The following is a 26,286-nucleotide window of genomic DNA, read 5'->3' as shown; positions in this document are numbered from 1 at the left end:
AAATACATACACTACAGTGAACAAGTAAACACAATGTAACCCCTAGCCACATAGACATAAACACTCACTCCGAAGGCTTTTTACCTCATTTCCTATTACCCCATATATTAAGTCTGGCTGTCAACTAAAAATTACAATGCATTCTATAAGGCAAGAAAAAGCAATCTGAAGGGAAAAATGCAAGCAGCAGAATCATACCCAGATATAGCAGAGAGCTCAGAATCATCAGATCAGGAATTTAAAATCACTATGATTAATATACTAAGGGCTCTAATGAAATAATGGATAACATGCAAAAATGGAATGGTGATGTAATGAGAGAAATGAAAATTCTAAGAATCAATAGTAAATTCCAGATATCAAAAATGCCTTATCAGCAATGAAAAGTGTACTTGCCAGTAAACTGGATATTACTGAGAAGAGAATCAATGAGTTTGAAGATGTTAGTATGAACTTCTAAAACTGAAATGCAAGGGAAAAAAGAATTTAAAAGGAACATAATATCTAATAGCTGTGGAATAATTGCAAAAGATATAAATACAAGTGATAGGAATGCCAGAAGAAGAGCAGGGAAGGGAGCAAAAGAAATACTTGAAGTAATAATGCCTGAGTATTTTCCAGAACTGAGGACAGACTCCAAACTACAGACTCTGGTGCTTGAAGAACACCAAGCAGGATAGATTTTTTTTAAAACCAGAACGTATATATATATATATATATATACCATATGAAAACTGCAAGAAATAAGACGAAGTCTTGAAAGAAAGTAGTCTTAGTCAGTTCATCCTGCTATAGCTGAAATATCTCAGCCTAGATGACTAATTCCAGACTTCAAGAAGAAGAATAAAGAGGACATTTCATAATCATAATGGGGTCGACTCTACAAGAGGACATAATAATCCTTAATGTATTGGTGCCTAATGACACAGTGTCAATCTGTGTAAGGCAAAAACTGGTAGAACTGCAAGGAGTAATACACGAATCTACTATTCAGAGACTACAAAACAACTCTATCAGTAATTTATAAACCAAACAGGCAGAAAATTAGTAAGGATACAACTGAGCTGAACAGCACCATTAACAAGTTGGGTCTCATTGACATTCATGAAGTGCTTCATTCAGCTAAAGGAAAATGCTCACATAGAATATTCACTGAAAGAGAACATATTCTGAGACATAAAACACACCCCAACAAATTTGAAAGAATAGGAATCATACAAAATATACTCTTGGACCACAACTGAACTAAACCAGAAAATAATAATAGAAAGATAGCTGAAAAATCTCCAAACACTTAGAGATTAAACAGTGTATTTCAAATAACAATCTCTTTGAATAAAATATTATTAGTAAATCAAATCCTACAGTGTAAAAATGATGATGCTGGATTTGTTCTATTTATACAAGTCTGGTTCAATATCAAAATCGATTAGTAAATATTATGTACTTATGTATAAAAATGGAAAAATGAGACCTGTAGAAACTGTTTGAGGAATGGGGGTGGGGTAAAGGAGAATGATGGAAGGGGTGAATCTAACTATGATATATGGTGAGATCTCTTGTAAATGTCACAATGTACTCCAGTACAATAATAAAAATAAAATAAATCAGTGTAATCCATCACATTACCAGATTAAAGAAGAAAATCATATGGTCATATCAATAAATATTTAAAAATTGATAAAATTCAACATCTATGATAAAAATGCTTGGAAAACAAAGAATAGAGTGGATATACTACAACTTGATAAAGAATATCTACAATAAAACCTGTAAATTTCTTCATACCTAATGGTAAGGAATTTGAATATTTCCCATCAAGATCAAAAACAAGACAAAGATATGCTCCTTCCTCTTTTCTGGGGAATACCACTCCTTTTCAACACCATACTAAAAATTACAGGTAATGTCATAAGGAAAGGAAATTAAAGGTATAGACATTGGATAGGCAGAAATAAAACTGTTTTTGCTCACAAATGACTTAACAAAAATTCTAAAGAATAATCATAAAAACTCTTAAAACTAATAAGCAATAGCAATTTTTCAGGATACAAAGTTAATAGATAAAATTTAATAGCAATGAACAATTGGAATTTAAAATAAAAAACACAATACTATTTACATTAGTACCAAGAAAATGAAGTATTTAGTAATAAATCTAAGAAAATATGTGTAAGATAAGCATGAAGATAACTTCAAAACTGATGAAAGAAATCAAGGAAGATTTAAGTGAGTGCAGGGCTTGTCCATGTTAATGGATAGAAGACTCAATATCATTAAGGTATCAATTCCTCCCAATATGATCTATAGATTCAAATCAACCCAATAAAATCTCAACAAGTAAGCTACTTTTTGGATATCAAAAAACTGACCAATGACAGAGGAGGCAAAAGATCTGAACTAGCCAATACAATACTGAAGAGCAAAGTCAGAAGACTGACATTAAACAACTCCAAGATTTACCATAAATCTACAATAATTAAATAGTGTGGTATTGGTGAAAGAATGAACAAAAAGATTAATGAAACAAAATGGAGAATGCAGAAATAGAGCCACATCAGTACAATAAGCAATCCTATGGATGAGGGATTTTTTACCATGTTCCTGGAATACCTGGATATCCATATGAAAGTAATCTAATCTTGTTTCTAACCTCATAACTTCCACAAAAATTAATTCAAAACGGATCACAGGACTTAAGTGTAAATCACAAAGTTAGAAAACATGGAGATGATAACTTAGGGTAAAATCTAGGTGAGCTTGGGTTTAGTTGGTGACATTTTAGATAGAATGTCAAAAGAATGACCTGTAAAAGAAAAACTATGAGTTGGACTTTATTAAAATAAAAAATGTATGCTCTAAAAGGGACTGTTAAGAGAATGTAAAAAAAAAAAAGATAGAAAGTATTTACAAAATACATAACATAAAGGTGTTGTATCCAAAATATACATTACTCTTAAAATTCAGCAATAAGAAAACAAGTAATCTAACTGTTAAAAATAGTCAAACAATCTGAACACCTCACCAAAGAAGATATACAGACAGCAAATGTGCCCTTGAAAAGATGTTCAATTTTTTCAAGAACATTTGATGTTCAATTTTATGAGGAATGGTGGGAATTGTAAATTAAAACAACAATGACATACCACTATGCACCTACTAGAATGACTGAAATCCAAAACATTGACAATAACAGATGGTAGTGAGTACTTGGAGCAACAAAAACTTTAATTAAAATTTAAATTGCATTTTGTCAGTTAGGAAGCTTCTTACAAAGGTAGTCTGACCACATCATTTGGCAATTGTATTTCTAGTTATTTACTCAAAGAATTAAAATCTGGTGTCCCTACACAGACTCATGCACAAATATTTATTGTAGCATTATTCATAACTGTCAAAAAGTTGAAACAAGCAAAGTATCATAGGTAAATATGCTACATCTAGATAATAGAGAATTATTCAGCACTACAAAGAAATAAGTGGAGGAGATTCCAAGATGGCGACTTAGAGGGAGGAAGCAGAAAGCATGCCTCCTAAAGTAAAATCTTGGAGAGATGCTGGAGATACACCTTACAGGAAAAACCACTGAGAAGAGGCAAAACTTTGACTCCTCCACACCTCCAGCCTGTGCATAGCATCTCCACTTCACGTTAAACGGCTTGGGAAGATGCAGACCACAAGGTGAGCTAAGCAGCATGCAGTACTCCCACAGACATCCCTGGGCCAGATCAGCATAGCCCCCTGGACAGACCAACCCCCACCCAGGGAAAAAAAGGAAAAAAAACCTGAGTAATAAGCAATAACAACAAAAAAGACACATAGCAAGGAGGCCAGGTGCCCTGAGCAACAAAGAGGAGGGAAGGGGGAATCCCTCACAATAAGCTGGCGGGAGAAGACAGGAGTGGTGGCACACGCCCAGCAACCAGGAGCGGGAAAGCTTGTAAAAGTGGCGGTGGGAGGAAAACTCCACAGGAGAGGGGGGGAAGACGACTTCCCACGTAAGCTGTAAATAAACACGCTGGCCAGAGAAAGTGGGTGCAGTGTCACCTCCTCCAATGTGCTTGGAAAGGGGAAAGCTTGTAGCGGTGGTGGTCATGCCCAGGAGAACTCTGAGTAAACAAAGCCTGTGGGACCAGGTGAGTGCTAAGCTCACCCCAGAGATCTGCATAAATAAAGCCTCCAGCAACAGCAGGCTGACATCAGCAGGCAGGCAAGCCACAGCCTCAGATACCATTCACAGAACTGTCTCCAGAATCTTTTTTTTTTTCTCTCCCTACCTTTGATGAGAAAACAGCCAAACTACACCTGCATGCTGAAAAACTTACTAAAACTGTATTGCATTTGAACTTGGGACACTTTGTGGTGGTTTTTTTGTTTTGTGTTGTTTTGTTTTGGTTTTTTTTTTTTTTTTGGTCTTTCCCCTTTGATGAGACAATGACAGAACTACTTCTAAGACACCATCTCCAGGATTGGAGGCTGAGGGACTAAAACCACAATTATTAAGACTGAAACATCATTGTATTTGAACTTGGAGATTTTTTAAATTTTTTTCCATTTATTTATTTATTTTTTCAATCCTCTCTCTGTCTCTCTAATGCCTGTTCAGTTTACTGTTGATTAGTACACTATCTCTCCCTGTTTATATCTTTGAAACTTTTTTGTTTCTTTGTTTTGTTTTTTCCTACTTGTTTGTTTATTTGTTTTTCCTTTTTTCTTTAACTTCTTTGCTTTCCATCTCCTCTCACCCTTCCATGCTAAATATCACCATTGTTATTATTACAAGCTAGAAAATACTTAATTGCACACAGTACAGGGACAATAACAACACCAAGGGCAAGGATGGGAAGACAGAAAAAACAGGGAAACCAGTTTCACAACAGCAAAAAATTAGTACAGGAACCTGAGGGAAATGAAGAAAACAGATACTCAGATCCAAACTCCAACAAAATGAAGATAAACTATGCCAAAGAACCCAATGAAGGCACAAGAATAATCTAAAAGAAGAAATACTACAAGTAATCAATGAGAATTTTATAGAGATGATACTGGATATTGTCAACCAAAATGTACAGGAGACACTCAAGAAATTCCAAGACAACAAAAATAGAGAATTTGAAAAAGCACAAGAAGAAATAAAAGAAACCATAGAAGCACTGTATAAACACCAAAGTGAAGCAAAGAACACGATTAATAAAGAGATAAATGAACTCAGGAGGAAAATAGACAACATTAAAGAGGAAATGACTCAGGATATGGAAAACCTCAGGAAAAAAAGAACGAAACAGAATTGCAAAACAAAATGGAAGGCCAATCCAGCAGAATAGAACAAACAGAAGACAGAATCTTAGAACTCGAAGATGAAATGGTAAATAAAGAAAAAACCAAAGAACTATTAGTTAAACAACTCAAGACCTGTGAAAAGAAAATGCAAGAACTCACCGACTCCATCAAAAGACCAAACTTGAGAATCATGGGCATCGAAGAAGGAGAAGAGGTGCAAGCAAAGGGAATGCATAATATATTCAACAAAATAATAACAGAAAATTTCCCAAATCTAGAGAAAGCTATTCCCATACAGATGCAAAGGCCTGCAGAAAACAGACCAGACCAAAATAGATCTACCCCACGACATATCATCATAAAAACAACAAATACAGAGACCCAAGACAGAATTCTGAAGGCTGTAAGAGAGAAAAAACAAATAACATACAAAGGTAAACCCATCAAAATCACAGCAGACTTCTCAACAGAAACATTAAAAGCAAGAAGAGCTTGGGGTGAGATCCTCTGGGCACTGAATGAAAATAACTTCAACCCCAGGATACTCTACCCAGCAAAACTCTCATTCAAAATAGATGGAGCAATAAAAGTCTTCCATGATAAGCAGAAACTAAAACAATATGTGACCAGAAAGCCACCACTACAAAAGATTCTTCAAGGGATTCTGCACACAGAAAGTGAAACCCAACTTAACCATAAAAAGACAGGCAGCACCAAACCACAGGAAAAGAAAAAGCAAGAAAGTAGAGAGTAACCTCAACTTAGGTACACACAATCAAGCCTTCAAAAAACTAAGACAACTAAATGACAGGAATCACCACATACCTATCAGTACTAACACTTAATACTAATGGACTTAATTCCCCCATCAAAAGGCACCATTTGACGAAATGGATTAAAAAGGAAGATCCAACAATTTGTTGCTTACAGGAGACCCATCTCACTGACAGAAATAAGCATAGGATTAGGATGAAAGGCTGGAAGAAGACTTACCAAGTCAATTGCCCCCGAAAACAGGCAGGAGTAGCAATACTTATCTCTGAAAAGTAGACTTTAAACCTACATTGATCAAATGAGATAAAGAAGGACATTCCATACTAATAAAAGGGGAAATAGATCAAAAGGAAATAACAATTATCAACCTATATGCACCCAATGTCAACGCACCCAATTTCATCAAACATACCCTGAAGGACCTCAAAGCATATGTTAACTCCAACACAGTGGTTGCGGGAGACTTTAACATCCCATTATCATCAATAGATAGGTCATCCAAACAAAAAATCAATAAAGAAATCCTAGATCTAAAATATACAATAGATCAAATGGACCTACTTGATGTCTACAGAACATTTCATCCAACTTCTACACAATATACATTCTTCTCAGCAGCCCATGGAACCTTCTCCAAAATAGATCGTATCCTAGGGCACAAAGCAAGCCTCAGCAAATATAAGAAAATAGAAATTATACCATGCATTCTACCTGATCACAATGCAATAAAACTAGAACTCAACAACAAAAGTAACAACAAAAAACATGCAAACAACTGGAAACTGAATAACTCATTGCTTAATGAACAATGGGTCACTGATGAAATAAAAGAGGAAATTAAAAAGTTCCTGGAAGACAATGAAAATGAAAACACAACCTACTGGAACCTATGGGACAAAGCAAAGGCAGTCCTGAGAGGAAAGTTTACAGCTATGAGTGCATATATTAAAAAGACTGAAAGATCCCAAATCAATGACCTAATGATACATCTCAAACTCCTATAAAAACAAGAAAAAGCAAATCCCAAAACAAATAGAAGGAGAGAAATAATAAAAATAAGAACTGAAATCAATGAAATAGAAACCAAAAAAACCATACAAAGAATTAATGAAACAAAAAGTTGGTTCTTTGAAAAAATAAAGAAGATCAACAGACCCCTGGCAAACATGACTAAAATGAGGAGAGAAAAAACCCAAATTAGTAGAATCAGGAATGCAAAAAGGGAGATAACAACAAAACCACTGAGGTCCAGAAAATCATCAGAGACTACTTTGAGAACCTATATTCAAATAAATTCGAAAATCTAAAAGAAATGGACAGATTTCTAGATACATATGATCATCCAAAAGTGAACCAAGAGGATATTAATCACCTGAATAGATCTATAACACAAAGTGAAATTGAAGCAGCAATCAAGAGTCTCCCCCAAAAGAAAAGTCCAGAACCTGATGGATTCTCTGCTGAATTCTATCAGACCTTTAAAGAAGAACTGATACCAACCCTCCTTAAACTGTTCCATGAAATAGAAAGGGAAGGAAAACTGCCTAACACATTTTATGAAGCCAGTATTACACTTATCCCAGAAGCGGGCAAAGACACCTCCAAAAAGGAGAACTATAGGCCAATCTCCTTAATGAACATTGATGCAAAAATCCTCAATAAAATAATGGCAAACCGAATTCAACAACACATCAAAAAGATTATTGACCATGACCAAGTAGGCTTCATCCCAGGAATGCAGGTGTAGTTCAACATATGAAAATCAATAAACGTAATAAACCTTATCTGAACTAGCAAAAAAAACCCTCAGTCGTTCCTATTATTGCTATACTCTCTCTTTGACAAAATTAGAGATAAGGGCAAAATAGTTTCTGCCAAGTATCGAGGGGGAGAGGTAGGGCCTGGGGGGGTAAGGGAGGGGTGAGGGAAGGGGGAAGAAATGACCCAAACATTTTATGCACATATGAATAAAAAAAGAAAAGAAATAAGTGATCAAGACACAAGATACAGAGGACTTAAATGCATATTGCTGGATTTTGGGGCAAGATGGCAGATTAGAAGCTTTCTCTGTGTTTTCTATGAGTGATAAGATTTGGGATAACAAAGCAAAGACTATCTTCTGCAGAGAGAAACTGAGGAAAATCATTAGGAATCATGAAATTAGTGATAGGACAACTGAACAGCATGGAGAAACAGGATATGCAGAGGAAAATAGGAAACAATCCAATAGTTGTAACACCAGGTCTACAGGAGGGAAGGGAAGCCAAAACCACAACCACAAGGTAAGCCAGGCAAACATGATGACAACAGACTGGCAGACCTAGCTGCAAGATAAACCATAGTTCCCACAAACCTTAAACCTGGAGGGGAATTTGGTATGCCAGTGATTCCTCCTTCATGGCAGGCATAGGGGAAAGCCATTTTGTCAAAGAAAGCCATTTGGGAGAAGAAAGTCATTTTGTTGCTCTTCCTGTTTAAAAGTGTTCTACCCAGGTTCCGTCTTGAGAGGGGTGCCTATTGTACCCTGAGCTACTCTGGGGGCTTGAAAACAGGGAGCAATCCTGGCTCAGGGAGCCTGGGAACACCACAATACAGGGTCTTGGTGGGAGACAACCACTAGCAGTGGTCATGAAGAAGAGGAGAGTCTGATGTGCAGCCACTGAGAAGTTTGAGCAGCAGAGAGCTCAGACTATAGAGGGAGTTATGGTCTGTGGTCCAGTTCTCATGGCAAAGGAGCAGGTTTTATTGCCTGAGGATCACTGTGGAAGCAGAGCTCCAAACCTGTGGCTGGTGGACTGCTCAGTCTCCTGAACTACCTCCCAGCTACGTGTGGTTTGCTGACAGCTCTGAGTCCAGGTCCTGCAGATCACTTGATTTCTCCAGCCTTGTCCCTCCCATAGGATGGTTAACTGCTGTATTGGGTTGAAAACACTGAGAGGCAATGCAGATAGAGAGTTGGGTACCCTTAGTTTTCTCCCTGTAGTGCAGGACTCAGTGCTCTGTTTGCTTTCCCCACTCCCTGATGCATTTGGGGACACTCCTAGGCTTGGATGCTTGCTGCCCCTGAGGCAAAAACTGGGCAGGGTGGCCTGTGGAGCAAGTGGGGATCTGCCTGTCTCACAGGCTGCAAAGTTCATTGGATCTTGCAGTGACTCCCCATACACAAAGAAAGGAAGATTCTGAAGTGAATGTAGCCCTGAAACCAATAATTGACCCTTGACTGGCTCATCTCTCAGCCCACTTACAATGCTAAACAGTTGAAAACACAAGAGACTCTATCTAGTTTTCTTCTCTTGAGTGGTGCTGGGGATCACGTCACTATGAGCACATGGGTGAATGTTTGGCTATTGAGCTACACTCCTAGTCCAGTGGTGAGAACTGTACCCCAATCCTGTCACTACTGCCCAAACACCACCAAGAATAATTCAATTGAAAGACTAAAGGTAATTAAACTCCCAAACAATGTCTTGGCTTCAGATGTGCATAATCCAATGCAGAAACACAAAAAAATATGGAAAAAAAACAAAACAAGGAAATGTGCCTCCTCCAGAAGTCAACAATTCCACAATAACAGAGTCTAATGATAGTTAAGTCAATGAAATTCCAGACAAATAATTCAAGAGTGATTCTAAGAATGATCAACTCAAATTGAAGTGTACATGAATAAACATCTGAATAAATTTTAAGTGGAGGCAAGCATCTCAATGAAATAAGAAAGATGATGAAGATATGAAAGAAGAATTCAGTAAAGAAGCAGCAATCGAATTGAAATTCTTAGAATGAAAAATTCATTAAGTCAAATAAGAAGCTCAGTTGAAAGCCTCACAAATAGACTGGATGAAGTAAAAGATTATCAGGGCTTGAAGACAAGATATTTGGACAATAATAAAGAAAAAAATTAGAAAGCACAAACAGAATAAGACCTCTGAGACACCATTAAAAGACCAAATCTATAAATCATAGGCTTACAAGAAGGAGAAGAGGTATAAGCTAAAAGCATAGAAAACATATTCAATAAAATAATAGCAGAAAAAAGTTCCAAATCTTGAAAAAGAGATGGTCCTCCTGGTACAGGAAGATTTAGATTATGACCCGGACAAAAACCACAAAAGAACCTCTCCACAATATTTTGCAGTTAAACATTAAGGATATAGCACAAGGAAAGAATGTGAAAGAGAGAAGTACCAACTCACATATAAAGGCAAGCCCATCAGAGTAACAGCAGATTTCTCAACAGAAACTCTAAAAGGTAGGAGGGTATGGAATGGTGTGCTTTAAGCCCTAAAAGAAAATAGCTGCCAGCAAAGATCACTATATGAGGCAAAGTTATCCTTCATAATGGAAGGAAAAACAAAAACCTTCTATTACAAACAAAAATTAGATGAATTCATGACCACTGAGCCAGTACTGCAGAAGATACATAAAACAATCTTACACACAGAAGAGGAGGATAAACAGAACATGAGAATGTGGGAAAGGAAAATAATCTCACCAGAAGAATAGATAAGCAAATGAGAATTGGTAAAGAAACAAACATTACAAAAGCAACAAAATGATGGGAATTAGTATATACCTCTCAATAATAACTCTAAATGTTAATAGTCTCAGTTCTCCAGTTAAAAGATGCAGACTGGCAGAATGGATTAAAAAACAAGACCCAAATATTTCTTGCCTGCAAGAAATGCACCTAACTGGCAAAGATAAACAGGTGGAAAGTGAAAGGATAGAAAATGATATTCCAAGTAAATGGAACCTGAAAGCAAGCAAGTATCTGACAAAGTTGACTTCAAACCAAAATTAGTCAAAAGAAACAAAAAGTCATTTCATATTGATGAAATCCATCAAGATGATATAACAATTGTAAATATAGCACATCAAATGCCACCAACCCAATTTTATGAAACAAACACTATTAGACATTAAAGCATAAATGAACACCAACACAATAATAGTGGGTGACTTCAATTCCTCATTCTTAACAATAGATTCAGACAAAAATCAAGGAAGAAACTTCAGAATTAAATGAGACTGCAGATCAAATGGACTTACAGATATCTACAGAATATTCCACTCAACAGCCACAGGATATACCTTCTCAGAAACCCACGAAACTTTCTCCAAATACATCAGATTTTAGGACATGAAACAAGTTTTAACCAATACAAGAAAATTGAAATAACTTCTTATATTTTATCAGATTACAATGGGAAAAACTAGAAATCAACAGCAAGAGAAACTATAGAAAATATATAAATTCACAGAGACTGAACAATGAACTTTTAAGTGATCTGAGGGTCATTGAAGAAGTAAGAGGTAAAATAAAAAAAATTCTTAAGAACAAGTGAAAATGAAAATACAACATACCAGAACTTATGAGATACAATGAAAGCAGTTCTAAGAAGGAATTTTATTGTGATGAGTTCCTACATTAATAAATCAGAGAGGTCTTAAATAAATAACCCAATGATGCACCTCAAGGACTTAGAAAAACAAGAACAAGCCAATACCAAAATTAGTAGAAGGAAAAAAACAATAAAAGATCAGAGCTAAAAATTAACAAAATAGAAACTAAAAGAATAATGTAAAGGATCAATGAAACAAAGAATTGATTCTTTGAAAGAATAAATAAGATTGACAAAATCTTTAGTCAAACTAACCCAAAGAAAGAGATGACACAAATTAGTAAAATTGGGGACAAAAAAGTAACATTACAACAGATACCAATGAAATCCAGAGGATCATTAGGGAATATTTTGAAAACTTCCACTGCAATAGTGAAAAATCTGAAAGAAATGAATACATTTCTAGACACATATGACCTACCAAAATTGAACCAAGAAGATATAAATAAACAGATGAATAATGAGCAATGGATCTGAAGCACTAACTAAAAAAAATCCCCTCCCAAAAAGGAAAAGCCCAGGACCAGATAGATTCACTGCTCAATTCTACCAGTCTTTTAAAGAACTAACATCAAATGCTCAACTATTCCACCAAACACAAAAGAACTCAACACTTCCAGACTCAGTCTACAAAGCCAGAATTACCCTGATACCAAAATGGGATAAGAACACAACAAAAAAGGAAAACTACAAGCCAATTTCCTTGATGAACATAGGTTAAAAAAAAATTCCTCAAAAGAATACTTTCAAATTGGACTTAACAACGCATTAAAAAAGGTCACAGACCATGGTCAAGTTGGTTTCATCACAAGAGTGCCAAAATGGTTCAACATATGTAAATTGATAAACGTAATGCAGCATGTAAACAAAATCAAGGGCAAGAATTACATGATCACCTCTATAGATGCAGGAAAAGCCTTTGACAAAATCCAACATCCCTCCATGATAAAAGCCTGGAAGAAAGTAGCAATACTCCACATGGTAGTGTGTGCTTCCTCCACCGATGTCCCTCATGGATACACTGACCCTCCATGATCCCCACCCTGTGGGTGCCATCAGGATCCCCTCCCTTCACCCAGACTCACTGCCCAGCCTCCAGATCCCCCTCATGGTCCACTTTGGGGCCCTCTCCCTAGTAAATTCTCGTCATTCCTCCTCTTATATTCTCTCTATGTCTTCTCTTTCTTGGACCAGTGTTGCTACAGCTCTTTGGGCTAATGTACTAATCCCTCATAGTTCCTGCCCTCTCACCCCTTGTTAATGCAATTTTTCATAGGTTTTTCTGGATATTAGAGAATTTATTGCAGTTACATCAACTGTTACTTTTGCAAATAATACTAGTTAACATGAATTTAGTACAGTCTTAGGTATTTTATTGTGACTTCGAATTCATTGTGTTATAGTTGTAATTATCATATGAAACAATTGTTATTATTGTCTCCATTACACAGAGAAGCACACTGAATCATGGAGATATGCAGTGAGCAGTATAAATGAAACTTGCATTGTGCATGCGCGCACAACACACACACACACACACACACACACACACACACACACACTACTCGATCCTCGTGCAAGATGGAATTGCATCTTGGAAAGAGACAACAAAGAATTCCTTCTTCACAGGATGGTTGCACAGAACAAATGACACAATATGTTGAAAAGTTATGCTCTAGAAACTAGTGTCCTAGTCACCATAGCCAGAAATCAAGTGACATGTCATAGATACAGGTCCAGCCCCCAAATCATCTGATCTAATTCCATTTTCCCAACACAAATGGATGTATTCTGCTGCTAACCCACCAGGCAGTTTAGCTAATAATAATCGTGTGTCTAGCCAGGTGACCTGGAAACAAGTCAATGAATGTCCAGTTTTGCAAGGGAGTGTTTTGGAGAACCAGGCATGTGGGTACAGACTTGGACCACTCAACACTCTGACAGATGAATGCAGACAATCCTAAAAATAAAGATGTCTTACCCTCAGGTCTGTGTTTGGTTGCCTAGGCACTGTTTCACTCTGTGGAAGTCACATTTTCCTCTGTTTCTCCTGGTAGTCCCTGCAGGAGGTGGTTGAGGACCCTGGTGACACAGACAGCTTTACCTCTTTACTTTCTCCAGTATCAGGGACCTGCTGGCTGAATTCTCTGACCCCCCCAACCCACTAGCTTGAGACCCTTCATTCACTGCTTTTTAAAAAATTTAATTTTGCTTTATATAGGGTTTTTCTTTTTTTAAAAAATTATATTGATCCTTAAAGTGTTTTTGCCAGTGCACAGAGAAAATAAAACTATGATCCTCGTTGTTTTTTGTTGTTTTGTTTTGTATTGTTTTTAAGAAACTAGTAATAGAAGAGTCATATCTCGACATAATAAAGGTTATATATGACAGACCAAAGCCAACATTATACTGAACTGGGAAAACCAAAAGCATTTCCTCTGAAATCAGAAATGAAACAAAGGTGTCCACTCTCCCCACCCTTATTCAATGTAATACTTGAATTCCTAGCCAGTGCAATAAGGCAAGAGAAAGAAATAAGAGAGATACAACTAGGAAAGGAAGAATTGAGCTATCTGTATTTGCAGGTGATATGATCCTAACTTTAAAACCCTAAAATTTCCACCAGAAGACTCTGAGATCTGATAAACACTTTCAGCAAAGTAGCAGAATACAAAATCAACATATGAACAAACAGTAGCTTTTCTATGAACCAACAATGAACTTGCTGAAAAAGAATTCAGGAAATTAATCCCATTCACAATGATATAAAAAAAATACCTATGCATATGTTTAACTGAAGATGTTAAAGACATCTACAATGAAAACTATAAAGCACTGAAGACAGAAATTATAGAAGACCTCCCAAGTTTAAGGGTTGGCAGAATAAATATTATTAAGATGACTATGCTACCAAAAATAATATACATGATTTAATACAATCTCATCAAAATTCCAAAGACATTATTTACAGAAACAAAAAAATCCTAAAATTCATATAGAAGCACAAAATACAGGATAGCCAAAGCAATCCTGAGCAAAAAGGGCAATGCTGGAGATATCATCATAATATCTGATTTCAAATTATACTACAGAGCCACAGTAACAAAACCAGCATGGTACTGGCATAAAAACACACACACCAATGCAATAGAAGAGAAGATCCAGAAACAAATCCACATAGCCATAGCCATCTGATTCTCTTCAAAGGTGTCAAAAAGATTCACTGGAAAAAGGACAATCTGTTTAACAAGTAATGCTGAGAAACTGGATCCACATGAAGAAGAGCAAACTAGACACCCTTATCTTACCCTGCACAAAAATCAACTCAAAATGGATGTAAGACATTAGTGTCAGAGCTGAAACTTTGAAACTTCTTCAGGAAAACCTAGAGGAAACACTTCAAGATACAAGCTTAGGCACTGATTTTCTGCATAGGCCTTCAGTAGCTTAGGATATAATAACAAGAATTGACAAATGGGATTGTATCAAATTTAAAAACTTCTGCACAGCAAAGTAAACAATAAATGAAGTGAGGAGACAACCTACAGAATGGGAGAAAATCTTTGCAGATATTCATCTCACAGGCTATTAATATCCAGAATATTCAAAGATCTCAAAAAGTTAAAATAATCCAATCAATAAATGGGGAAATGGTTAATAAGTAGATGAAGAATGTTCAACATCTTTAGCCATCAGGGAAATGCAATTCAGCCTTGATATTCTACTACCCCCGTCAGATGGTTATTATCAAGAAAACAAATAACAAATACTTGTGAGAATGCAGGGTGGGGAGGAAGGAGAAAATATACTGTTAGTGGGAAAGTAAATTAGTACAGTCACTGTGAAAATTTGCATGGTGGCTCCTCGAAAAAAAAATAGAACTACCATATGATCCAGCTATGCCATTCCTGGGTATATACCTGAAGGAAACAAAGTCAGTGTACAATAGAGACACCTGCACACCCATGTTTGCTGTGGCACTGTATACAATAGGCAAATTGTGGAATCAGCCTGAGTGCTCATCAACGGAAGAATGGGTAAAGAAAACACAGTATACACATATATATCAACTCAAAATGGACCTAAGACAGTATAAGAGCTTAAACTTTGAAACTACTACAGGAAAACATCGAGGAAATACTTCAAGATACAGGCTTATACACTGACTTTCTGCATAGGACTTCATATATTATATATGTATGTATATGTGTGTATATGTATATATATATTATATGTTATATATGACAGACCTATAGCCAACATTATACTGAACTGGGAAAACCAAAAGCATTTCCTCTAAAATTAGGAATGAGACACAGGCGTCCATTCTCCCTACCCTTATTCAATGTAGTACTTGAATTCCTAGACAGTGCAATAAGGCAAGAGAAAGAAATAGAAGAGGTACAACTAGGAAAACTCGGAAATGCTTCATATGTGGAACCTAGGGGAAACAAAACAAAACAACTAGGGTCAGAAAGCATAGGGAATAATTAGAGAGCTGGAAGGGGAAGGGAAAGGGGGAAGGGATGAGGGGGATAAGAAAGAGTAGCAGAGGGAAGTGAATGGGATCAAAGTACATGATATGCATGTATGGAAATGTCATGATGAAACTTCTTACTATTACAACTTAATAATATATGCCAATAAAACATGCAAAAGTACATTGCTTAGTGGAAGAAGTCAATATGGAAAGACTACCTAATGTGTGACTCCTAAATGTATAATATCCTGAACAAGACAAAACTCTGGAGATAGTAAAAAGACCAGTGGAGTGTCAAGGGTTGAGGGGGAGGGGAAGATGAATAGTTGGAGCTCAGAGGAATTTTTATGGAAATGAAACTATTCTGTATGATACTGTAATGATGGACATATAACATATGCTTGCCAAAATCCAGAATTTCTAACACAAAAACTGACTACTGTAAATGATGTGTTCTGTTTAATAATAATTATGGAGTATGGTGGTGCATATCTATAATCCCAGCACTTGAGAGGGTAAGGCAGGAGGCTTAAGCCAGTCTTGGCTACATAGTGACACCTTGTCTCAAAAATGTTTAAAAAATATCAATATTGGATCATCAATTTTAATAAATGTACCATAAAATGCAAAATGTTAATAATTGAGAAAAATTTGAGGCAGGACAGGAGAGATTTATGGAAAGTATGTACACACTCAAGTTTCTGTAAACATAAAACTGCTCTAAAAAGTAAATTCCAGTAATAAACCAGGGATTAACAAGCCTGTAATCTCAGCTACTTGGGAGGCTGAGATCTGGAGGACAGAGGTACAAAGGACAACCCCAGGCAAAAATGTTCTCTAAACTCCATCTCAATGGTAAAGGCTTGAAGGAGAGGGAGGTTGGTGGTGTGTGCTTGCCATTCTAGTGATGGGAGGAAGCATAAAATAGAAGGATCACAGTCCAGGCCAGCCTGCACAAAAAGCAAGAACCTATCTTTAAAATAACCAAAGCAAAAAGAGCTGGAGGTGCAGTAAAGCACCTGCCTCACAAATACAAATCCCTAAGTTCAAGCCCCAGGACTGCCCAAAACAAACAAACAAACAAACAAAAATTCTAGCAATATAAAAAAATACATGGCACCAATAACACATAAATTGAGAGGCAATAAAGGAAGTTAAGGAATAAGGTCATTCCATTGCCTGGAAGAGGGTGAAATCCTAATTAATACTCCACATTCATAATTCAAGAATGCCCACTGTACAGACAAACAAAAAAAAAGTGTAGGGAAAGGATGCATAATTTCCAACCCAAGAGAGAGAAAAATGTAATAATAATTATATTCAATCAATCTAAAAGAAGGCAAAAAAGGAGCAAGAAAGGATGCAGGTCAAGTGGGGCAAATACAAAACCCAGGTGTAGTAGGATGATAATTTACATAACCTTGTCAGAATTCACATTTTATATATAAAAACAATAAATGCTCTAGATAAAAGGCTAAAAAGACTACTGTATTGTATTTACAGATGGACCATCTAGAATGAAAAGATTCAACAAGTTTGAAACCTAACAACAGAAAAAGATAATCTCAGATAAAGCAGACATTAAGGCAAATAAAATGACTAAGTTAAAGACAAAAGATTCAATTCACCAAGGCATTTTAAGAATTTTAAATGTGTATGCATATACTAATATACCTTCAAAATACACAAAGCAAAAATTGGCAGAATCACAAGAAGAAATCATACTGAGAAATTTAAATACATTTTGCGTTGTAATAAGTAATGAAGCAGCCAAAAATCAAGATGAATGCAGATTTGAATTCATAGAAAAATGTAGTACCAACCACAGGAAGGTGTTGCAAACACCTGGGGAGAGATTTGCTGTCTCTTATGGGTAACTTCAAGCAAGCATAGGAGTCAGGGGCTTGGTAGCTCTTCCCTTCGCTCCCTCCTCACCCCTCTTCCTTTCAAAGCTCTCTCACTCTAGGCAGGGTTAGAAGTTTCTATGGTTCCATCGTGTGGATCCAGTATCCTAGGAGAGAGAGATCAGGAACAGAGAGAAAAGAACTGATGCCCACATTGTGGGCAGGAGAAGTGGCTGGCAGGTTTTAATCGGCATTAACCAGAGAAGACATGGCTTTTCACCTGGCATGGATGCATCCCTGCAGCACACTCCCCATGTCACCAGAGAGGTGCACTATATGTCTCTGGATCTTGGGAATTGGCACATTCATATTTCACACACCACAGCCCACTTCCTGCTCACAGCTGGGGAAAAGGTGATATTGCACACTGATGACTGACTGTCCTATGCCAGGACCCTTCTGCTTCTAAAGCCATGAAGCCACTGTGTCAATGACAGGCTCAGCCTGATGTGCAGAAGACAGCCTCCCTCTCCACACAAACCCCACCCCAGGGATGTTCTAGGCTCGAGATGAAAGCCAAGGTGACCTGTGCTGTCACTTGGGGCCCCGCTCTCAGATTGGTAATTTTATGCTCTGCTCTGGTCATCTGGAAGCTCGTAGTAATTTTTGAGCAAGGAGACCAGCATTTTTGTTTTGCAATGGACCGAGCAAATTTTGTAGCCAGTCCCTGAGAGAAGCCCATCCAGTTTCAAACCGCACAGGTCTATGCCCAGGTCTAAGCATAGCTTGTCTATGGCCCACAAGCTACTTGGGTGGTGGCCTCCTTAAGAGCTTGCAGATTGGAAAAGGCTGCAGGAGACACTAGAATCAAAGCAGGACTCAGGTGCCTCGGTCACACACGACAGTGTGGGATCAGCCTTTGCAGTGCATGTGACACTTCTCTGAGTGTTGCATTGTCTCTTCACTGGACGCTGCTCAGGAGGAGCCTGGCGGCTGCTAGACCTTGACAGGTCCCTGGTCCTGGAGGCTGAGCTTGACAATTAGGTGGACTGGACTAGGCTGAGGCCCCAGCCTTTGGGCTGTTGGTTCTCATGTTACGGTAAAAGTGTCTAGCCTTGTGTTAATTGGTCAACTGGTCCAGCTAAGGGGCCTTGGCATCATGGCCCTTTCCACTTAAGTTCATCTGATGTCACTTTTGCAACACTGTTAACAGCCCTGCCTGTGAGTCATGGTCTTCAGCTCAGCTCTCTGCTGCCCCCACCTGGTAAGTGGTCAGTCAACCTGACTCCTAGCTGTCCTTTGCAAAAAAATTTTAAAAACATGAAATTGTTGCTATTTAGCTGTTTCAAACAGCTCAAAGGGCAATTTAAAATGGCTCAAACCAATACCATTAGTTAGAAGAGTCTTATAAATGGGAGCAGAGGGCAAAAAGGTGTAAGGACATATGCATTAAGGACAATCTCAACATACAGCTTTAGTGTGTGCTAACCACAGCCTGGAAGTCGGTGGTCCCTTTGGGACATCTGACACCTGTGTGTGGTACCTCTCCTGGCCCAGAATTTAGAGAATTGGAGAATACTATGCAGCGGTCATAGTTTGCTGCAAGGCACCTTGACAGAGCAGAAAGAAATGCAGACAGTGGCTGGTTCTGTTAGGGACATTCTGCAGGTTCTGTTAGCTCTCTGGATTTGAGACCCAAAGCCCACCTCCTCCATGTCACAGGCAGGGCTGGTCTTCAGCAAGGATGTATTTTTTCGGGGGATAGAGTTGTTCCTTTGCATGCAAGGGGGATTTGTTTCAGGCCTCAAGACACTAACTCCTGTAGATGCCCAACCCCGTTCAAACTGGGGTTGTATTTGCACAGAACTCGTACACATCCTTCAATCATCTCTAGATGAGTTAAAATACTCAGCTCAATGTAAATGCTATATAAATAGTTGTTACACCGTATTAGTTAAGGGAATAATAATGAGGCGGGCTAGAATTAGTGGAAGTTCGGGATTCTTAGTACATATATACTTAATATTGTAATTCGGATTGAACATTCTTTTCTTTCTTAGGGCCTTCTTTTCAATTGCAAATGTATATAGGTTATCCACACCTTAGCTCAGGAACAACTCAAACCACCCCCCCCACCCCCCCACCCCCCCACCCCACCCCCCCGCCTCAGCCCAGGGACCACCCCACCCCTCGTCACTCATCGATTATTGGTGATTAGGAATCACCAGGTCCTTCCTTTCCCATAGGTTAATATAAGTTTTAAAGGCACCTGTAAAAGAGAAAGACTCTCTGCTTCCAGCTAACACCTGGTCCCACCATGCCCCCTTTTTTAATTCCTCTCCCTAACTTTAAATAAACTCCATTACTCCCACCCATCCTGCCATGAATTCTTCCACGTGGGACACAAAGAATTCGGAAATCTTCTGAGTAGAGACTGCGTCTTTGCCATTAACAATAACAAGAAAAAGAAGTCAATGTTCTGTACAGACACAATTTTCCCTCCAATATATTTGATCCACAGATGATTAAATCCATGGATTCAAACCCGTGGAGATAAAAAGCCAATCACATATCAGGATGCTTCTCTGGGGGTCAAAAAAGTAGACTGCCCAGAGCTGTTATGGGAGCCTCAGACCTCCCCTGGGGCCCTGGGGCACAGTTTCATGATCCAACAATGGAAAGATTACTTCCAGGCACATCTAAGGCCTCCAGGATCTACCCCCAGCCTTATCTGTCATGTGATTGGTCTCATCCACCCAGGAGTTTACAAACCCAAGATGAGAAGTAAATGAGACCAGACGCAGAGAAAAGAAGTGTAGACTCATAGAGGCAGGAGACTCCTTGTAGTGTAGACTCCAGAATTAGCCTGGAGTCAAGGGGAGGCCTCAAGAGATTATGTGAGCCCAAGGAAGGTGGTGATGGGTACAAGTGAGTGGATGGCCTGGGAGTGGGAACCCTTGGGCCCCTGGCTGCACTCACAACCCCAACATCAGCCCCAGCCCCCTCACCCCACCTCCCTGTCTAGGCTATCCATCAATTTAGCTCCCTACCTCTTTGTTTTCCTTGCATGCTACAGTGATACATCGGTGAAAATGGAAATTGCTGGAATGACTTTCAGCATAGCCAAAGTGATTCTCTCGGCGGGGTTTAACGGCGGCTCTGCTTTCCTGGGATCAAGGTTTTATCCACAGCCGTTAATCACATGAAAGTAGATATTAAGGAGCATTAGCCCTGGTCAACCCAGCTGTCATATGGCTGCCTGGGCCATTACAAGGATTATCCTCCCTCTGCGCCAGAACCCAGCACCCATGGTCAGGGGATTCAGGACTGTGTGCGGTCTGCCGCACAGGCCTCCTGGTCCCACGTGCCTCCTCCCTCACTTTGTCGCATTGGGCCCTGAAGTGGCCTCTCTTCTTCTGACCTCCCTGCCAAGGGGTCTCCCCATGGGCCATGCCTGAAGTGCACTCTAAGAGGAGTTTATGGAGAGCAGAGCCATGGAAGCAGCCAGAGGAAAGCTAGGATGCTTCTTGGCCCATGTACCAACAGCTCTATCCAGCTGGGATAAACAGGTGACCCTGTGGGTGCCAGGATGAGTGCGAGGGTGGTAGGTGCTCAATGGGGCACCAGGGCTGGGATGAGCTGACAGAGCTTTGGGCAGCCAGCCGAACACCAGGCTCCCTGCACAGTGAGCTGGCAGCTCAAAGCAGCGTTAGCTCTGGGGTCTACTCAGGTGACCTCCCATAGCACCACATCTGCCCACGTGGCTCACTGAGTCAACCCTCCAGTCCCTGTTCCAGACAACAAATTGTCAGGACTAGAACATTTCTTTTACTGGCTTCTCAGAGAATCCTGTATCACAATAGGCCACCAGCTAGTAAGAAAATGAGGGCACCCAAATACATCAAGTGATGCCATCCGTTTGCCAGTAACCATGATAACTGATCATAAAAAGCACACTTGCTTCAGAGGGCTGAGGGAATATAAAGCCCTAGGGAAGGAAGTTCAAGGCTGACTAGAGAAAACCCCTTCCTGGTGGAGACCTGAGCATTGCCTGGTTTCTTGCACTGGGCTGGTGAACTGGAGCACAGGTGCATTTTCTTCCTTTTACAACTGGTACTCAGCCTCTGATCACTGAAGGATGTGAGAGACTGACCATAGGCATCAGGGTGCAATAAGGAAAGGAGAGAAAAGAACACCAGTGAGCACAAAGTAAATGGCCCATAAGCACTAGGCTTCACAGAACGCAGGTCCTCCAGGCCCTACAAAGCTTGTGGCTGTCACTGCTTGCTGAGCAAGGACACAAGGCAGACAGTCTCTCTGGGGCTTTTACTCTAGAGGGCCTGAAAATAAATCAAGCGAATACATTACATAAGGTGGTGATAAGGGCTTTGAGGAACATAAAGAGGGTTCATGGGAATGACTGCTTCAAACAGGGGTGGCCTGGGACCAGCCAAGTCCCTCTTGGGCCAAGTGGCAGGAGCAGGGGGTGGCCCATATGGACATGAGTGGAGTGAGAGCAGACTGGGCTGAGCTTTTAGTGCAGAGGTAGGCCTAGCAAAGTTCAGCATGTCACTCTTTTCTGAGCCTCAGTTTCCCCAAGTGAATAACGTGGGCCACTTCAAAGAATCTTAAGTCATCTATGTTTTAAGTTATTATGATCTTAATGGGGTTCAAGACCTGCTACCCCAATATGTGACTGTAGCAAACCAGGACACTAAAAATATAACTGTTGGGACACCAGAACACATTACTCCAAATATGCCTTTTGTGCATAAGGATTATTCTGAGCCAGTTATTCTGGAAAACTACAGACACAAGAAAAACTTTGAAAGCAGAGAAGTGACCCTTTGTAAGAGAAATTCGCATTTCTAAAGGCAGTCTCCATCTGTAAGGGCTCTCCCTCTGCACCAGGAAGAGGGACTGATTTGCCACTGTCATAGGTCGGGTCTGGCTGCTTCTAAAGCAAATAATACTGCCAGGATGACAATAAGCTCAACTTCCTAAAAAAGTAAATCTGTAGATGGTCTCTCCTGACAAGCTACCTTTTGCCCTTGGGTCAATAAATTTCATCACAGGCCAAAGTCAATTGAAATAAAAGTCAATTGGCAGCTAGAGAGCTGCCAGGACCTGTAATGTGTTCTCCCTTTTCTATACCCTCTCACCACTCATTTCTTTTCTTCTCTTCCCCACTGGCCAAATATTCTTCCTGCAGGTGTCTGTCTGGCTCCTTCCTCAACCCCTTCAGGCACTTGCTTGGTGTAATCCCTGCCCCTGAGGTCCTGGCCCCTCTGCTGTCCCCCACTGGGCTGTCTGCCTGGGGAGGGTGCTGTTGTTTTCTTGTTTGTTGTCACTAGACTCCCATCTCCAAGGGCACTGCCAAGTACTCAGGAACACTGACAGGTGTTTATTGAGAGAAAGAGGACATGCGTTTATTCAATGTATTTATTAATGACACCCTTCATTAAAACACCATAGTGAGTTTGTGTATACATTTCCACAAGCATCTCACTCACTGATGAGTGGGTTTTGTTTCCCTTTCAGTTGGTGTTCTAAAAATTAAACCTGTACTTGTTAGAGAGTATTTGGTATGGCATAAGATAGGTAGAAATGAGGAATTTTCCAGCGAAAACCCATCTCATTTTGCTGACAAGGAAACTGGGTCCAGAGACATTGATTACATGGTCACCCAGATGAACTGGAATTGTTACTCAAGATCCCTGGCAGTTCTTACCCATCACCCCACCCTGCCGAGCACCACGGGTACCAGTGAGACTCCTGGCACTTGTGGCCCACTATCACACCATACAGTGCCACTCAGGGTAACTTGGATTCTCCCTGGATGTTTTCTTACATTCCTTTGTTCAAGGAATGTCTCCAAAGACATAAATGGATTGGTGCAGTGGATAAAATGACTTTTCTTAGCAGCCTTTTGGGAAGGGATCCACCTTGGAAAAGACCAGGAGAGAGCTGAAAGTCTGGGGAAGTGGGCTGATGCTGACCTGTCTTCTGGAGAGGTGGCCTGGCTAAATGGCTTCCTTTTATAGCTTTTGATCTGCTGAGTGTGGCCATCCAGTTTGGAGCCCTTGTGTTGGTAGTAGTGCTAGGACCAATGAAGGAAATGTCAACAGTAGCCAAGAAAAGAGTGTTGGAAGAGGAACAACACGAAGGGACAGAGACAGCTATCATGGCTTACTGCATCCCCTCCACCTTCCCTAAGATCTTTGGGACACTGTGAGACGTCCAGCTTAACCTCAAGGGTCCAGCAAAGGGACAAAGCCAAGACAACTCTTCTCTTTCAAAGATCTCAAGTGAAATAAGTCTGAATACTAGGAACAAAGATTTGAGTACAGTTTGTTCCCTCAGAGACTCATCTTGAAACCTGACTGACGTTGTGGCAGCATTGGGAGACAAGACCTCTAACAGATAATGAAGGTTCTCTCAGGAACACAGAAGCCAGGCTGCCTGTGTTTTGAACCTGACTTCCACCATGTTACAAAGCAGCATGGAGCACAAAGCCCTCAGCAGATGAAGCTGTACAATCTCGGTCTTCCCAGCCTCTAAAGCCATCAGCCCAAATTAAGTTCTTTCCTTTGTTAATGACCCTGTGTCAGTTTTCTATTACAGCGACAGAAAACAGGTTAAGACAGTAGATGCAAGGACACGAGACACAGTGTGGCCCTTGATCTTTGAAACTGTGTGAATCAGTGAGTAAGGACATCCTATGTGTCCTACCCTCCAGCCCAGCCAGGGGCTCCCATAGCTGCAGCCTGCCCAGGGTAGGACAGAGCCTTCAACCTGCTTGTACAAACCAAAGTCCAGCCATGTAGAAATGAGTTAGCCTAAGGCTACGAGGGTGTGAATTGCAATGGAGCATCAAGGACCCCTGAGTGGAGTGGCTTTGTTCTATGACAGGACAAAAGCAAATGCCATACCCTGAAGCTCCCATACCTCTGCCTCACTGGAGAAGAAAAAGACAAAAGAGCAGCTGGTGGGAGCCATGCACATGGAAACTTCAGAAGGCTGTCATTCTGCCCAGGTAAGAACTCTGGAGAGCTTGATGCTTGTGCAGGGAGTAAATTTGTTTCATCCTCCCCAGACACAGAAAAGAGCAGGAGGTGGCTGCCTGCCTCATCCCCAAGTTGGTCTCTATGCAGATGCCCTGCTCAGTCCACCTGGTGACAATGCAGCATCCCCTGCAAACCGCCCTGCTGAAGTACATGCTTTGAATGCAGGGAGAGACCAAGTGGCCTGGCCCTGATGTAAAATGCCACACACGGAATGCAAATGCCAACCTAAACTGGTCAAGGTGGGAAACACTTGGTTAGCCAGATAGCCACACCTTAGTTCTGCTTGGGAAGGATGTGGGTGGGGAAGTAAGAGGTGCTGAGACAGGAAGAAGGCTGGGAGAGAGGCCAGGCAGGAAGTAAGTCCTAGACCTGCTGTGTCCACTCCAGAAACAGAGAGTAATGGGGGTAGACAGGGCAGAGCTACAGAGGCCTGGAAGAAAGGTCAAGGGATCTGATCCACTCTGGAGGACCCAGAAGCTTCTAGATTGCTGGCATCCTGGGGTACAGCTGCAGCTCTTGGGGACTTGGGGATGCTCTGAGTTCAGAAAGGCCAGAGGCTCCTACTGGCTTTGAAGTGGGTGTGGATAGGAGAAGATGGCTTTCAGAAGTCCTTGTCAACTACCTGGTCTGTGAAAAACCACCTGTAACTCTGTCCCTAAGAAAATAACATTGCAGCTGTGACAAGGGGGCAGGTGTGTGTGTTTTCTGGCTGTTTTTAAGGAACCAAGTTTATCAAGCATTTCAGCAGTGACATCCAGCTCTGTTTCATGTAGCAGAAGCAGCAGCTGACCTTGTGGGCCTTTGAGGGTTACCTGAGAGTTGCATGGAGCCCTTGGTCACATGTGGCGTGCCACGTGCATCTTTGACATCTCTCTTGGTCTTCACATTCTATGAGTTTGTCAATTGTGAAATTTGGATGTAGTCTACTGGTGAATGTGGACAGTTTGATAATGACTTTTGTCAGCAGCCTGCTTGTCTTTCTTTTTTTTTTTGTGGTACTGAGGTTAGAACTCAGGGCCTATACCTTGAGCCACTCCACCAGCCCTTTTTTGTAATGGATTTTTTCTAGATAGTGTTTTGCAAACTGCTCAGGCAGACTTTGCACCGCTGTCCTCCTGATCTCTTCCTCCTGAGGAGCTAGGATTACAGGCTCTGCCTGCCTTTCTTAAACACTTTAGCATCCTCTGCTTGCTATGTTCTCTGGACAGGGCTTGGGCTTTGGGGGAAGGGGCCCCATTCTCTGTTTGTGCAGGACATAGAAATGAAGTCCTGTCTCCCTTTCATGCCCAAAAGCTAACTCTCAATCCTGTGTTTCCTGCAGCCTAATGTGCTGTTTCTTGGCCTACAATCCAGGAATTGTTACACGGACTTCACATGGGAAATGTTTCTTTAAGAAACTCAGGTTAATTGGAAGTTTCTTTCCTGCAGGACCTATCAGA

Source organism: Castor canadensis, chromosome 19 (assembly GCF_047511655.1).
Source record: "Castor canadensis chromosome 19, mCasCan1.hap1v2, whole genome shotgun sequence".
Lineage (NCBI taxonomy): Eukaryota > Metazoa > Chordata > Mammalia > Rodentia > Castoridae > Castor > Castor canadensis.
Note: the sequence above shows the minus strand (reverse complement) of the source record.